Genomic DNA, 18,113 nt, shown 5'->3' on the forward strand with positions numbered 1-18,113 from the left:
CTAACACGCGTGTTAGTCGCGCGTTTTACATCGTCGATTTTGCAATAAACGACTGCGATTGACTAACAAGTCGCTATCACGTTGTACAAAAGATCTGTTTTACTTGTATGCCTAGGCACGGATACATCATGACCAAAACAACATATTATATAGGGCAGAGTACATGCACTCAAGTTCTTTGAAATGAATATTTTTTAATATCTTTCACTAGGAAAGTTGTCTCATACTGGATAAAAATCTTCCAAACAGTTCAAACAATCCTTGCCTCAGGCTTGAAAACAAATTTTGACTCAACAGCCAATATTTTCATTTAAAAGGCTGCAAAAACCTTATCTCAAGCTCAAGAATCTAGTACCTCTAAAATCACAATATTTTTACATCACTTTTTATTTATTGTTAAAAGATTGATCCAGTAGCTTAGGAAGACTGATTTTGGTTCGTCTCATTTTTTAGGAAATTCTGTTTTGACAGGGTTTCATAATATTTTTCGTGCAAACTGTGTCCATTTTTTCTCATCAACATCGTTAACAGCATGACACAATCTTGTGCACAATCTTGAAATAAGTCATTTGCCATGGTTTCAATTTTCAGCTGACCTGACTATGTTCTCCTTAACACCTCTTGAGCCAAAACCAAAAATGTACATGAATCTGGAGCTATCTGCTACTACACAACACAGTCTTCTTTTTTTTGCTCCCCCTGTGATGAAAAATGCAAAACAGGAAAACCTATGCCAGAGGCTTCTAGACACTACATAACTCTCTCAACATTTGCCACATCCAAACGTCAAGGCATGTGGGTTATTAACAAATTCCATCTGATCCTTGAAAACCCCATATCCCTGCAATGAACTGACAGAGCTATAGTTTTATGTGCATTCTCTTGCATTGATATTTGGGAATATATCTGCCACACATCTAAAACACCAATCACAAGACGACAAAATTATTTTCATCAAAATTTTGTATAAAAAGCATGTATGTTGCAATGACACATTAGGAAGGAAATTATACAAGAAATCCTGACAGTTTGATTGGCTAAATGGAGAATAGATTAATCACAATTTAACGTTGGTGCAAACAACTTAGATGATACTGTTATAAGGCTAGAAATCAAAGGACAGACAATGATACTTAGTAAATCATATTCAACTAAATTAGGTGATTTTAATCAACACATATTAAACTCTTTCTAGAGTTTAATGTCTACTTTTTCACCGATTTATCCAAGCTTGTCATCTCTGACAATTTTCAACTAAACATGAAATTCATTTCACCATTCAAAATATCCTCGGGAATAAGTTTATCATAAGAAGATGGCTTGGCCTCCATGATGCAATTTGGAACAAAACCCAATTAACACGTGGATAGGGGAAAAAAATTATTAAGTATTGTAAATGATAAATCTATAAAAAATATGCTTCATCTGAAAATATGCGGTTCATGATGTAAATAGGAAATACATTAAAGAAACATTCCAGTTGCCAAGACAAAGATTTATCACCTACGGTATTACATAGATCAAACTGTAGGAAGGGATATGAGGCGGTCGTGGAAGATGCGCTGATTTGCAAGTATAGAGAAGAATGTACATTTATGCAAGAATTTGCAACATGATCACCATTATCTTCTTCAAAATGCAAGACTTTGATAACTTATCAATAGTAGCCTTTATAATGCCATTTGGTAGAGCGAAGAATATGGCAAGGCCACATGAAAGGAGCACTCCCCACCACTGCAATTGACGTTGATCCTTAAACGAATCACAGAATGTAATGGTGACTGTTAAAGTCAAGGCAAGAATCATGAAAAACCACCACTTTGGTATTGCTTTGTCCTTTCTCACGAGCCTAGAGTGCACATCCATTTTTCTGTCTTAGAACGTATGTATCCTGAGATTCCATATGTCTCTGCAATTACAAATTATAAACCATTAAGACTATAATTTCTAAATCTAAAAAAAAATCAGAATCAGAATCATATTATAGTGAAAGGAATAGAGAAATATTACTTTGCATTGAAGATGACTGGGTGCATGACTGCGGCAAACAATGTTGCAAATTCTATGCTATAAGAAAAAACAAAAAAAGTGCTCATATGTAACTGGCCATACTTCTCATAGGAACAATATCGAATCAAAGTTAGTAGACTTGATATTTGACTTTGATGCAGACATTATTTAAAATGAACCATTTAGTTAAATCTAGCAATTGATCACATATTGATAGATCGGTATACTTTTGTATGTATATACTAAAACCAATTCCACTTTTCTATCATAGGTCAGGAAGAATCACCAAAGTAATCTCAAACTTAATAACTTGTGTTCTTTATAAATGAAATATAAACAATCTACGAAAAAGATTCAACTCATCAAATAAATTATAAAATATTTGTTTTGCATTGATCCAAATTATCACAAAATAAGATGATGTACATAAAATCTATCACCTTGAATGGTTCCAAAAGCTAAATTGCAGCTCTAACAATCAAAAACCTAAAAGAGCATGCAGATTTCCATGCAACTTCCAAATGTGCCAGCAGTAAAATAGATTACTTGAAGAAATTAGAAATTATGTTCTTCATTGCAAAAGCCAAATTCCTTGAATGAAACTTCTCACATAAGGATAAGAGATTGACACTCATGCTGAATTGATTGGCCACAACCATGGAGAACACAAAGATTTTTAACCAAAAGAAATTTCTTGTGCATGGTCTAACAAAATTTCTATATATAGCTATGCTTTTGAGTATTTCCAAATTCAAAATGTAAAGATGGTTAGAGTTTAACAACTTCTTTCTAAATCTAAGACAACAAATAACACAGGAAGTGTCATTTTCCTGCTTGCAATGATATATAGCAAGGCAAGTTACCAAAGTGCTTGAAAGATGAAACTTATACTCAAACAAAGTATTTCACAGTACAATTAATCTTTAATTTAATATTAAATAAGCATCTTCTATACTAGTATAGGTTCAAATGCTATTGTCCAACCAAGCTGCATTTAAAAAATTATCTATATACTAAATGCCGAGGATTTTTAATCTGAGATTTACAAAATTATCAATGTCTCGAATCAAAGGAAGTTAACTCTGAATTTTACTTTAATGCAGGTTCTATATTTGAAATGAATCACCTCTTTAATTATGGTTTTGACGTCTTTGGTCAATCAAATGTAAAACAGTATGAATCTCTATTTATATGCTAAAACTAATACCAAATTTATGTCATGCATCTAGAAAGAATTACCAAAATAATCTTGGGCTTGATCACTTGTGGTCCTTTTTAATTTCATGTTCAATTGATAAATTAAAAAATATGTGTTCTGCATTGACTGAAACTTAACAAAAAAAATGATAAGATGATTCACAGCCAAAATGAGATCATCCAGAAAAACCATGTCAATTAGAGGCTCCAAAAACTTGATAAAAAACTTGATGTTCATCCTAACAATCAACTGTCAAGAGAGATGCATATATCACCTAAAAACTGTCACACATGTCAAGACCAGATCTGACTACTTCAAGAATAAGACAGAGTCAAACAACTTCATATAAGAAGTTAACTCTAATCAATGTCTCGAATCAAAGGAAGCTAACTCTAATCAATGTCTCAAATCAAAGGAAGATAACTCTGCATTTTACTTTAATGCAGGTTCTGTATTTGAAATTAATCACTTTGTTAATTCTGGTTTTGACGTCTTTGGTCAATCACATGTAAAATGGTATGAATATTTATTTATATGCTAAAACTAATACCAAATTTCTATCATGCATCTAGAAAGAATTGCCAAAATAATCTTGAACTTGTTCACTTGCGGTCCTTTTTAATTTCATGTTCATAGTCTTATGAAACAAAACAACCTACAAAAATTCCAATTTCTTCAATTGGGTATCTCAAAAATCCATTTTAAATCATATCACACACATATATATTTAATAAAGAAAGTCAAATTATATATACAGATCGGCAAACACAAGTACTGCTAGAGAAACAACCAAAGAAGCTAACACAATTGTAGCTGAAATATAAAAACCGAAATTCAAAACTTGGATACTTGAATTCGTTAAAAGTTGGTGCTAGATAGCCATTTCAGTACACCTCAAAATCTCAGATCTATTATCGAAACCCAAAAACATTATTGAAAGGAAAAAGAAAAACTTAAAAAGATACCAGAAAACAGAATCATATTTTGCATAAAATATAGCAAAGTCTAATACAAACGAAATATAAGGAAATCACACCTTAGCCATTGTATCAATCTGATCTTCTCAATTTCCGGCCAAAGAAAATTGCAAAATAGTTCAAATTTTGAACCCAAACATTTCCATATGCTTCAAATACTTGTCCTTCACACTACAGCATGACTCCATGATTTTGAGCATGGCAACGCATCCTTCCACAAAATTGTTAAGATAAACTAGTGTGTATTACCGATTAACTGCAAAAAAACCCAAAAACCCAAAAAAATTACATCCTATAAGCAACTGCAAGAACAAAAAATTAACCGTATAAAAATGCCCTAATTGCCCTTACTCTGTGAATAAAAATGCCCAATTTTTTATCTCGCATGGAAATGAGGGAAATACCAATGCATTCAACATATAGGTATCTAAAAAACATAGATTCTTCTTCCGCCATTATCCACAAACAAAACAGAAGCTAGGTTCTTTGTCTTCTGTAATTTGACGAACCCTAATGTTTTAAGAAATCCCTACTCAGCAGAGGCTTTGGATATAAATGAAGGCAAGCAAAAACAATATTTGTAGAGACAATAGAATGAGGAGCATATGAGTTTCTTCTCTTCATCCTGAGCATCAATTTTCTCTGAATGCAAAGTGAATTCATCGTACTGGTAAGCATTCAAACCAATAAATGTTTGTCCAATATTGAGTGCACCACCATCAAATGTTCAACTCAAATGAATTAACTTCGCTGACAAATACGTAGAAGACGTACTACATACATGTCGCCCAAAAATTAATACAATGTTATAAATAAAAACCTTAAACGTATTTTTTAGTTGGCAGAAAACTTGACGGAAACGTGTCGGAAAATTATTTTTTCCGGATGGCTGACACTTTCCCGATCAAAAAACCCCATACTAAAAGCCTATCGGCTTAATTAAAGTCACCACTAGTTCAAAATCACACATGAGGTTCATGTGGCGGTTATGCCTCATTAGTCCACTTCTCTTGTTTTAAATAATGCCTAATGACAACTTCTCATATATTTCTCATAAAGACTCCACGTCCATTTCTACTTAACTAACCTTACTTGTTGGAACTACTTAAAAGTCCACGCTTCTTTTACACATGAGGGTGTTTAGAGTTCTTTTACCCTTTTTATTCTAATTTAATTAATATTATTTGTATAAATAAAGAGTTATACTCTTAATTTACATCAAAATCTCTTTTTCAATTGAAATTAAATTATTTTTATATCTATTTTAGCATCAAATATTGGTCAAGGTATTAAGAAGATTATGCGTAAATTTTTTTCAAAACTAAAACAAACAATGAATCGTTTCATCACTTCACATTAGTAACAAAAAGATATTTACATATTTACTTCTACCTATTTAATCAAGCTATGTAAATCAAAATTGTTTTAACAATCATAGTCATTTCACTAAATTTATTCATTCGTAATAAACTATTTGTGTGTGTGTGTACAAATCCCATCACTCTAATTACTACCAAGATTCTAGGAAACCACTGCCTGGAACACATGTTTGTCTTTGAAACCCAGCAAAAACTCATAACTCGAGAGAGAGACATCAATATGTCAATGCATGAATAATAATATGCATTATAAAAATTATTTACACATTTCAAATCAAGACATATTCATTTCTCTTCAATTTACAACATAACATAACATTTAAATATCTAAAATATATCATAGATTTTCATATCAATTTTTATTCTAATTTTTTTTAGTAAGTAAATAACTGGATATGACATCACCTATATTAATAGTAAAGATTTTATATCCTAGAGGTGTCAATATACCGTTTGCTCCTTCAAAAAACTAAAATATTTCCAGTTTCAGAGACACAACAAAAAACTGACTAACTATATACCAGCTCTGGCCAGGAGTACAAAATATGAGAAAGAGACCTACACCATGTCGACACAAAACAGTACTAAAAACACCAAAAAAGTATTTGAAAAGATAAAAAATCTCGTGGAAAAGGGGCACCATCACTCACTATCTGAGGAGCTTGGGATGCTTTCGTAGACCTTCGAAGTAGCAAGGACCTGGGTTACCATAGGACAGTCTCTACCATAGTCCACATGAGCCTCTCTAGCCGCAATTTCCTCCATGAGCCTCATATCATTTGGAATCCACAACTCCCCATGCACTAGACCCCAGTCATTGCCTTCTGCCACCACACCATTCTCATCCACCCCAATTTCCTACCGACCCTACAAACCTTCCTCCCACACATACTTTCCCAGGTCGAAGCCCTCCAGCCTTGCCAGGCTGCTCGTCACAAATAGAATGAAGCTCAAATTTCTATTTCTCTTTGCCCGACCTTGATTATGTTTCTCCATCTCCATGGTATGTAGAATAAAGAATTTCTTCATCCCCCCCCTACATAACGGGCCATGTAATATTGATGGGCCAATGGAATTCGGTTCTGGTTGTCTATGTTGTCCAAGACCACATCAATTTCCCCCAAAAAAGAATGGTTGAAAACCATGTGATAGACCTTCTTCGTTCTGGGTTTGCACACACCCATTTGAATGTAAATAGCCAAGAACATGGTCAGAATGCTCATGTTCACCCTATATTTGTGCGCTGCCCGAAGAAACTCTAAACCCATAATCTTCCTTATTGCATGCATAATTAATGGATGCTTCGATTCCAATACCATCAGGAGCCATTTCTTCATTATCTCTCCAAGAAATGCCATTTGTTGCTTGGTTGATTCTATTAGAATAGAGGTATCCATGCCTATAACTTCCAAATTACTGAGAGAGAATGAAACATGCGATGCAGTTACAACCATGCTTGCCAAATATATAATCTCCCTCACCAAAAAAGGTTGTGCGATGTATTGATTGCACATCATAATGAAAGCATGCCTCGCCTCATACTCAAAATATATCAAGGATGCAACTTTAATTTATGATTATCCCTCACAACATGAGGCTTAAGCCATCACCACCTAGGCCTCATACTGATTCAAGTACAAAACACATATTCAGATAATAAATATTTTGCCACTTGTTTGTATCCTCTACCATATCACTTGGTTATTGAGTACTTTCACATCATATCCACACTTGCCAAATATTTTAAAATTGTACCACCACCCACCACCAATTCTCGATATTATTACCACTTTGATTGCTTATCAGTTCCAAATCATTCTACAAAATTAATAGTTTCAATGCTCCTTTTTTGTGCCACCGCTTGTTTGGCCAGGTCATCTGCCAACTCATTGCCCTCTCTATAGATATTGCAAATTTTAAATTCTTCAAAATTATTCAATGCATTTGTGATTGGCAGCAACCATCTCTCAAGTTGCTAGTTCACCATCCATTGATTCCTGATTGCATTCATCATCAGCAAAGAATCCCCTTCAAGATATATTTTTTAACCCCCAACCTCCTAGCAAGCTCAATTTCTTTCAAGGCTACTCGAAATTCTTCTATATTGTTATTGGCCATTCCAATGCATTCATTTGACCTCCCAATAATACAACCCTTCTCATCTCTGGCTATGCAAGTAGCACCTGCATGCCCATGATTACCCAAGGAAGCTCCATCAAAGTTTATTTTAATCCAACCCTTCTTTAGGGCTTGCCACCTTGTAGCCTTGCGCTTCTCCTCCACCACTGATTGTTCTAGCTCGTAACCCTTACAAACCATCAAACCCAAGAATTTATTGTTTAGTTCATTATCTTTGTTTGTGGAAATATTGGATTTATTGAATAGCCTTTTGGCTGCTTCATTTACCAATTCCAATATTGCAGCTTCCCTCTTTGACACAAGAACATCCCTCTCCATTTCCTGATCCTTGAAAACCTGCCTATTCCTTTCTTTCATAGTTCCCATACAACTATGGATGGGAGTACATACCATATGCTGCAGAACATACCTTTAGGCATTTTTGTTGGCCAAGATGTAAACCATTCCTTGATGCTCTGAGGTTCCACATGTTGAAAGCCTAGATTTCCCAAAAAGAATTTCCAACAAAATTGAGCATATGGACAAGCCTAGAGGAGGTGATCAACACTTTCTTCATTTTTCTTGCACAACAAACATCTGCTAGGGCCACATTTCCTCATCCTCCTCCTCCTCATCATCGTCCTACACCCTATCATTCTCCTTGTTATTTTTCTGATCCGCATCACCACCACCACCACCACCATCATCATCATCATCTCCTCCCTCTCCCTTGATGTCAACCTCCTCTTTATCTCCCTCCTCCTCTCTCTCATCTAGGTAGCCTTGTGTATCCTCAGGATCCTCAGAGGCCTCATGGACATCACCAAGGGAATCAACTCCTCTCATCCATAGATCAGGATTCTCCCTTAGATAGTCTAATGGGAATATGACTTTGGGGTAATTCCTGTCCCACCATGTGATGTAGCTACACTACACTCTAACATCATCATTGAATAGAACCACTATGTCTGCATCATCATCATTCAAATTTGTCAGCTCTATCTCATCAGTGATATGCCTAGGGACTGCTCCCGGTTTCATGACGACTCAAGAGTGCCATCTATAGACTCATATGACTGAAGGAATTCCTTTCTCTAAACCAAACTATTACCTCATTTGATCAAAATAAGATGGGACAATGATATAGCTTTGGCAACCCTCTAAGAAGTGGTTCCTCTGCATGAGGTGAAGGTGTCTGTGTTGATCTGGCAAAGTGGCCATCTATAGGTACAACCTCCATACAATATCATCTGATCTTAATCTATTAATGGTCACTCTTTAGTATAACATATCGCCCCTATGCCATGGTCTAGTGAGTGGATAAGAATATGACCTAGGCTGGTCAACATCCAAATTCTCTGGACATTGTGCTAGTTGGTACATGTAATATGCTCGAACATCCAGACCTGTAGAAGGGTGCAAGTCATCAAACTCATTCACTCTCCATAAGAAAAATCTCCTATATCATGGTAGAGATGAGCTAGCATGCTTCGTCTCCATGAGAATACAGTGCGTTGCTCCTCCATCGCATGAATGGCATATGTAAGGCCCCTGTGCATGTGACTACCTCATCTATTAGGGCATATGGTTAGCCCCACTATAGCTACCATCAATCTCCTCACAAATGGGAACTCTACCAGTAGGGTGAAGTAGCCAACTAATGAGGATTTGACCCTTTGTCTCTACATGCATGGGTCTACCAATACAATGCATCTGCTCTCTCCTCAAAGATGTCAATGTGTGATCCATTTGATATCTAACCATTTGTCCTCTAATAGGGAGTCTAATAATGTAGTACACATCCTCTAGTGTGACTGTCATCTCTCCTACAAATAGGACAAAGGTAGATGTATCCAGATCCCTTCTCTCCATCAGGGCAATGAGTATTCCTTGATGAAACTTGATGGAGGGTATATTGCACATGTACCATAGGCCCACTACCTCAAGAAGATGTCGATCCTCTTGCGACAATCATGGAATCTGGCTCCTTAGATTTTGATATGTGAGCCCGACATCATGATCTTGCATGTACGACAATATCTGCAAAGTCAACACTCATGAATCAGTATTAATCCATTCAAAATCCAAATCAACTAACTCATCACCTATCACCCGATCTTGCGCATGCCTTTAGTCAGGGACCAAGGTGCCATAGCAGGACCATGGCATTGTAGAAGGACTAGGGGGCCCAACTGGGACCATGGTGCCCTAGAAGGACCAGGGCGCCCAACAGGGACCATGGTGCCATAGGGGGACCATGGCATCCCTATTGGGGGTAGATGCAGATTAGGGTTTCCTAACTACTCAAAAAATCAACGGGGTCAAACAAAAAGTCAACATGCAGTTGAGTGGACCTACCTCGTCAAGTGGGAAATCCGTGATCATGATGCATCGTAGATTCTCCATCCATGTGGGTATCTATGGTTGTCGTTGAGGCATTTTTAGTGCTATGTGGGCTCCTCTCCTGCACTATAAGACAAAAGTGTTAAAGTGACAAATGGAAATGTCATTTTAACTATTTAAAGGTATATGCTTTTCTAAACCCTATTTCTTCTTCTTCTTCTTAATCATTCATATATTGAGCTAGGGAGCTCCGATTCTACTCCATTGGTTGTGTTGGAATTGTGTTTTAGTGCTCTTTCTTACCAAATGTTCCATGATGTGGTTTGATCTTGTATCAAGATTTGTTGTGAGCATTTACAATCAATTCCCTTTCATTCAAGCTATAACTTGAGCCATCTATGTCATGTTCATAACCAACCCCCTTTGTTAGCCAACCGATCAATTTATCTCCTTATGCTTTTCATGTCATGCATCTTTGACAAAATCAATGGATTATACAATCACATGATTGTGTGGTTAGCTAAACATGGTCACTTATCCTAATTCACAACTTCACCTGCCTATGCGGCATATGGGGCCTACCGATTGTGACTGCTCATGTTCAGATGAATAGATAGGTGCAAGGTGGAAGACCATGTGACATGGCAAGAAAGTGGGCCCGGTGTGCCTGTCTCTTATAAGTGCTATTGCACGATCACTTTCTTCAAGATCAATGAAAAGAGTCTTCGCACAATTGTGCGATTGATTGAAGTTGTGTGCCAAACCTAACTCCACAACTCTACTTGTGGATGTGGCATGCAAGCCCCAACAAAAGGTGATGATGGACATTTGGACCAATCAAGATGATGCATGTGGATAACTATGCTATGTGGTGTGGAAGTGGACCCCATCGGCTTGCCTCCTACGTATGATAAAGGGTGATACTATTTGAATGAATCCATGACTAAGATCCTTGCGAAATTGCACAATTGAACCCAGATGCATGATAGATTTAATTTCACAATGATGAAAAAGTTTCATAAGTGGTGGAGAAGTAAAAAATAATAAATCCCTCCACATGCCATTTTTCAATCATTGTCGACTAACAGGGATCTTGTTGTTGGGGCCCCAACATTTAAATATGAATTCTAATGGCTATCTCTTGCTATCAAACTAGCCTATGTGCCTATTGTTAATGAATTCAATTTCCTATTGTAATCTACAATTTCTTGGGTATTTTAGCACCGTTTTGACTTAATTTTATAGTCACAGTGCTCTAAAAACACTTTGAATTATTTTTGCAATCTTTTGCCATCATTGCTAGGGTTTATCTTGTAGGGTTTTTGCTAACACACCCGTTGAATTTTCTATAGCATTTAGCTTGCCCTCTTTGAATAAATTTTAATTGCGCATATCAATTTCAGTGTCTAGAGTACATTTTGAGCTAAATTGTGAAAGCCTAGTCATTGTTTCTGTTAGTTTGAACAAACCCTAACCCTAAAAATGACTGAATCCTGTAGCTTGGGAAAGAGGAAGTTTTTAAAATAAGTAATTTTGCAACTCCCTGGGGCAACTGAAACTCAGAAGAGGTAAGAACTAGGATCTAGGCTAGATGAGTTTATAATTGACCATTTAGCTGGATGTAGGGATGCTCTGATTCCACCTTGGGGTATTAGCCTCTGGAGAAGGGGATATAACAAGAAGAAAGAAAGAGTCCTCATGTTCAACATTTGAAATTGTAATCTTGGGTGACTTGTGGTTCCAAATGTATATGCTAATGTTGAGTTGATTTTCGCCATTGCTACTAATTATAAGTCGGATAGTAGAGAGATTGTAGCCAAAGAGGGTGGTAGTGTTGAGAATGGGTGTCTCAAAGTTACTAGTTAAAATCTTGAGCAGATGGAACTTGGTCTTTGAATTGAGCAGTTCGGTGTGGATAACTTTCTTGTTATTGTTCATCTTCAAAGGGAACTAAATAACATTCGTGTTATTGAAAAAGCAATTGAATAACCTTAGTGTTATATACCCACCTATGAAGTAGTGTGTAGTGTTCTACGAGATAGTGGGAAAGGAAGTTTAGATCTTCTTATGTAACCCCGTAGTTTTCCCTAGGCGCGAAAAATAGGGTCACGGGATAGCAGGAAGAAAGGAGACTTGGTCTCCCTCCCACCACCACGCAGGACTCTAAGGACCTGATAAGAGGACATGCAGTATAGTAGAAGACAATTTTATTTGTCTTCCCCACCACCCCACGAGGGTTTTCTAGCGATCGTCAGTGTAGTGCGGGATAAGGACAAAGGGTGAAGGGAAGGTTCTTCCCACCACCCCCATGGTAAACAATGATCTGGAGATGATGTTGTGGGATAGCAGGAAAGAGTGAGCGAAGAAGGAAGGCTTACTCTTCCTGCTACCTTGCGAGGTATTTGAGGATTCTTTTGAAGTCCTATGGGGTAACAAGGCAGCAAGAAGACTTCTTTTCTCCACCACCCCATAGGTAATCTAAGGGTTCCCGAGGAGATGTGCGGGCTAACTAGGAGAGCATGAAACATTCTCTTCCTACCATCCTACACTGATGTCAAAAGTGACTTCAATGATAAGTTGAGCCGAAAGCGATAGAGGTGGGGACCACTACCGAATGTCAAGCAACTTGTTGAGTTGTATGTAGATGATTGGCAAAAACTGGAATAACTTAGAGGAAGTGATGAAGACAACATGGCGTGTTATTCATAATGTGAGGAAGCTCGATAGTTGGAGATGTGGTAACTGAATCAATCTATTTTTGACAAAGACATAAATTTTTGGAAAATGATTGAAGAGGTGGTTGGTTGGTCATGTTGGATGATTGGTAAATTCTGTAATGTTGAACTGAAAAGCCGATTGTGAACATAATTTTATGAACTGTTGCTGCCTGGATAGAGACCAGATCAAAGATTGAAAACCTATAAACTTGTATATAAATTAATTTTTACTGTAATACAAGAGATTGCTTTAGTGTGTTGGTTTTTCACATGTAAGGGTTTTCCCACGTGAATTCTGGTGTACTGCTCTGTTATTGTGTTTTTCATGTTTCTCTGTTTATCTTGTATTGTGTATCTTAAGTTGTTGTAATTCGAATGAAAGCACATATCTGCTTTACTTCTCTAAGAAATTAACATTAGGAAAATGTTTTCCGCACTCTACTTTCCTTACAAGTGGTATTAGAGCCTAGCCAGTTGTGTTATCCTTGTGGGTAGGACATGTTTTTGTGTTAATTCTGCAATGAGAGTTTTGCAGAGGTTTATTTGAAACTACAAATTGAGATGATGAGCACATTAGGAAGAGTGGACATTGAGAAATTCAATGACAACAACTACGAGTTATGGGAACTCAAGATGGAAGACCTGTTGGTTGATACAAACCTCTGGGTTGCACTGTTTGGGTCAAAACCATGAGGCATGAAACAAGAAGATTAGGATCTCTCAGATAGGAAGGCCAAAGGGTTGATTAGATTATGCCTTACAAATTCTTTTCTATTGAATGTTCATGAGGAAAAACAACAACTTCATTTCGGAAGAAACTTGGTAATATTTATCAGGGAAAGTCTCTGGTAAATAAGTTGTTCATAAGGAAGAAGTTATACTCCTTGAAGATGAGAGAAGGGACATATGTGGTAGATCATTTAAATTCTTTCAACATGATTATTACACAGTTAACTTCTGTGGGAGATAAGATTGAGGATGAGGAATGTTGTATGCTTCTGTTGTGTTCCTTGCCGAACACATGGAACCATCTGGTGATGGCTATTGGGATTACAACAACCAATTTCAAAATGGAGGATGTGGTTGCTTCATTGCTTTCAGAAGAGGCACATAGATATTATTCTAAAATGGCCAAGGAGGCCCTTGCTGTTCGAGGCAGATCAAAAGAGAAAGGCAAATAGAAGGACAATAAGTCCAAATCAAAGTCAAAGGAAAGATCAAAGTCTACTAGGAAAAAGTACAAGGTGAAATACTAGAATTGTGGGCAGATTGGCCATATCTGGAAGGATTGTAAAGGGGAGAAAAAGAAGAAGAAGAAGAAATCTTCTGATACCGAATCTTCTCATAGCGATGTAGATGCTTTCATTGATGCCTTGGAAATGCAGACAACTAATAATGTCTGGTTGATTGACTCTGGCACTTCTTTCCACATAACATCTCATAGAGAATGGTTCTCCAGATATGAAGAGTATGGTGAAAAGGATTACCTGGCTAGTCATTCATCTCATGAAATTATTGGTTGAGGAAGAGTCAAAATTCAGTTTCTAGATGGAAGAACAAATGGAATTGATTGTGTAATGCACATACCAGGTCTGGCTCATAATTTTATTTATATTAGCAAGTTGAATGATGTTGGTGTACAAGTATTATTCTTAGGTGGTGGATATAAGATGACTAGAGGCTCTATAGTGCTGGCTAAGGGTGCAAGGATTGGTATTCTGTTCAAGATGGATGCACAGTTTGTTCAATGTAACAATGTCTCTAGAAAGTCAGACAAGGCTGCCTGGAAGAAGAACATTGCAATTTCAATGGAGGTTAAACTTCTTGCTGAGAAAACAATAATTTGGCATCATAGACTCATTCACATAGGAGAGAAGGGCTTGAAAAATATAAAAAATAAGTCTTGTTGAGGGGCTCGATGATTGACTGCATATATGGAAATCAACACCGTGTTTCATTTTATTCAAATCCTCATAAATCTTCTTGTTTACTAGATTATATTCACTCTGATGTATTTGGTCCAGTTAATGTTCCTTCATTGTCAAATTCTAGATAGTATGTTTCTTTTATACATGATTATTCGAGAATGACAATTGTGTATTTTCTGAAAAATAAATCAGAAGTGTTTAGTCGATTTAAGGAATTTAAAACCTTGGTTAAAAATCAGTCTGGTAGGAAAATGAAGTGCCTAAGGACTGATAATAGCAGTGAGTTTTGTTCAATAGAACATAAGACCACACCTTACACTCCGCAACAAAATGGAGTTGCTGAAAGGTTGAATAAAATGTTGATGGAAAAGGCGAGAAGATTGTTGAGTATTGCTGGTCTGGAGCAGAAGTTTTGGGCTGAGGCTTTCTACTGCATGTTATTTATAAAATAGATCTCCCACTTTAGCATTGGTGGATAAAACTCCCATGGAAGCATGGTCTAGTAAAAATCCCTCTCTGAGACATATTCGTGTATTTGGCTGTGAGGCATATGCGTATGTGCCAGATGCAAACAGATCTAAGTTGGATAACCAAGCTATTAAGTATATCTTTATTGGCTACGACTTGGGAGTGAAAGGATATAAGCTTTGGAATCCGGTAACTAAGAAGGTGTTGTACAACAGAAGGGTAATCTTTTGTGAGATGAAGACCACCTCAATTGATATGCAGTCCGAAAAGATAAAGAAAGAGGAAGCAGAAGTTGGAATTCTTCCAACTCCAGAAAAGGAGGAACTTCGAACTCCATGTGTACCTAAAGTGAGGAGAGCTCAAGAAACTCTGATAGTTCTAGTCAAGAAGAAGAACAATAACCTCCACCTCAACCATTGAGGAGGTCTACATGAGAGAGAAGATAACCTGATAGGTGTGGTTTCTCATTGTTGGATACAAATTGTGCCTATGCTTTGGTTACTAACATTAATGAGCCTAGGACTGTGAAAGAGGAAATACAAATGTTTGATCTTCAGATTCCTAGTTGGAGGCCATGAATGAAGAAATGGCTTCACTAAAGAAGAATGAAACCTAGGATTTTGTGCCCTTGCCTGAAGGTAGAAGACTTGTTGGCTGCAAATGGGTATTTAAAAAAATCGGTCTAGATGGTAGTTTGGAAAAGTATAAAGCCAGATTGGTCGTGAAGGGCTACTCCCAAGTTGAGGGAATTGATTATGGAGAAATCTTTTCTCTAGTAGCAAAGATGGCATCTATCAAATTTCTCCTATCACTTGCATCAGCATATGACTTTGAGATCGAGCATATGGATGCGAAGACAACGTTCCTTCATAGCGATTCGGAGGAAGAGATTTATATTTTCTAGCTTGAACATTTTGTGGTAAAAGGTAAATAATCCTTGGTTTGTAAGTTGAAAAAGTCTCTCTATGGTTTGAAACAATCTCCTAGAATGTGGTACTAGAAGTTTGACAACTTTGCGTTCTCTCTAGGTATTTAAGATCAAAATTGGATCATTGTGTATATTAAAAAATTGAGAATGATCGTGTACTGATCATTTCTCTATATGTGGACAATATGTTGTTCATTCAAAATGATAAGGGTATGATTTCTGACTTAAAATTTTAGTTGTCAGCATGGTTTGAAATGAAAGATTTAGGTGCAGCTAGATATATTCTGGGGATAAAAATTAATAGGGATAGAAAGAATATAAATCTTTGGCTTAGTTAGAGAAAAAACATTAGTACTATCCTGGAGAGATTTAACATGTTAGATTGCAAGCAACTAGTTGTTCCAGTATTATAGGGAACGAAACTCTCTGTTGAAGATTGTCCAAAATTTCCATCTAAGATGGAGGACATGGCCAAGGTGCCTTATGCAAGTGTAGTTGGTAGCTTAATGTATGTAATGGTTTGTACAAGGCCAGACATTGCAATGGGAGTACTAAGTTGATTTATGAGAAATCCAGAAAGACTGCATTGGGATGCTATGAAGAGAGTGTTTAGATACTTGAAAGGTACCTCTCAGTATGCTCTATGTTACCATGGAAATTTGGTTGGATTGCAGAGGACTGTAAGCATTTAGGGATATGTGGATTCTGATTGGGTAGGGGACATTGACAACAGAAGATCCACTAGTGGATATATATTCATGTTTAATGGTGGTGCAATCGGTTGGTTGAGCAAGTGACAAGCTGTAGTCGCTTTATCTACTAAAGAGGTAGAGTACATGACAACAACTTGTGCCTGTCAAGAGGATGTTTGGCTTAAGCATTTGTGTTCTAATGTTGGGTTTAATGCAAGATAGATTTCTATTTGTTACGACAGTCAGAGTGTCATTTGTTTGGTGAAGAATCCAACTTTCCATGCTAGAACGAAACACGTTGATGTGCAGTATTAGTTTGTTCGTGACATGGTGGAAGATGGAAAGGTTAATCTAGAAAAGGTGGATACTCTGAAGAATGTTGTAGATGTATTGACGAAACCCATGAACAAAACAAAGTTCAAATGGTGTGCAAATTCGATGGGCCTTGGAGCCCATGATTCTGACTAATTTCTAGGTGTTCTGTAGATACCAGTAAGTTCTTCGTCAAGTGGGAGAATCTTGAGAATGGGTGTCTCAAACTTACTAGTTGAAATCTTGAGAAAATGGAACTTGGTCTCTGAAATAAGTAGTTCAGTGTGGATAACTTTGATGTTATTTATCATCTTCGAAGGGAACCGAATAACCTTCATGTTATTAACAAAGCAGTTGAATAACCTTTGTGTTATATACCTGCCCATGAACCAGTGTGCAACATGCTTGGAGATAGCGGTAAAGGAAGTTTAGTTCTTCCTGTGTAACCCTGTAGTGTGACATATGCATGATAAATAGGGTCGCGAGATAGTGGGAAGAAAGGAAACTTGGTCTCCCTCCTGGCATCCAATAGGAATCTAAGGACCTAATAAGAAGACTTGCAGGATAGCAGAAGATGGTTTTCTTTGTCTTCCTCGCCACCCTGCGAGGGTTTTCTAGTGATCATCGGTGTAGTGCGAGATAAGGACAAAGGGTGAAGGGAAGGTTCTTCCCCCCACCCTGCATGGTAAATAACGGTCCGACGATGATGCTATGGGATAGTGGGAGAGAGTGAGGGAAGGAAGAAGGTTTACTCTTCCCCCTACCCTATGAGGTATTGGAGGATTCTTTTGAAGTCCTATATGGTAACAAGGCAGCAAGAAGACTTGTTTTCCCCACCACCCTGTAGGTAATCTAAGGGTTCCCAAGGAGCTATGTGGGATAACTAGGGGAGCATGAGATATTCTCTTCCCACCATCCTGCATCGATGTCAAAAGTGACTTCGATGATAAGTTGATTCGAAAGCGATAGAGGTGGAGACCATGGCCGAATGTCAAGCAAATTGTTGAGCTGTGTTTAGGTGATTGGCGGAAACTGGAATGACT

The 18,113-nt window shown here is 37.2% G+C and overlaps 1 long non-coding RNA gene across 2 annotated transcripts; it reads right to left on the reverse strand.

Annotated features, from left to right (window-relative positions):
- Window positions 1–612: 612 nt before the first annotated feature.
- Window positions 613–4,430, reverse strand: LOC131858235 (uncharacterized). Of its 2 annotated transcripts, XR_009358978.1 has the most exons (4): window positions 4,245–4,430; window positions 2,011–2,067; window positions 1,504–1,909; window positions 613–917 (listed from the first exon to the last, which is right to left on the reverse strand). It is a non-coding gene; the product is annotated as an uncharacterized LOC131858235 (long non-coding RNA). The 2 variants fall into 2 exon arrangements; XR_009358977.1 differs by lacking the exon at window positions 613–917 and having other exon boundaries at window positions 1,376–1,909.
- Window positions 4,431–18,113: the final 13,683 nt, after the last annotated feature.

Source organism: Cryptomeria japonica, chromosome 9, assembly GCF_030272615.1.
Source record: "Cryptomeria japonica chromosome 9, Sugi_1.0, whole genome shotgun sequence".
Lineage (NCBI taxonomy): Eukaryota > Viridiplantae > Streptophyta > Pinopsida > Cupressales > Cupressaceae > Cryptomeria > Cryptomeria japonica.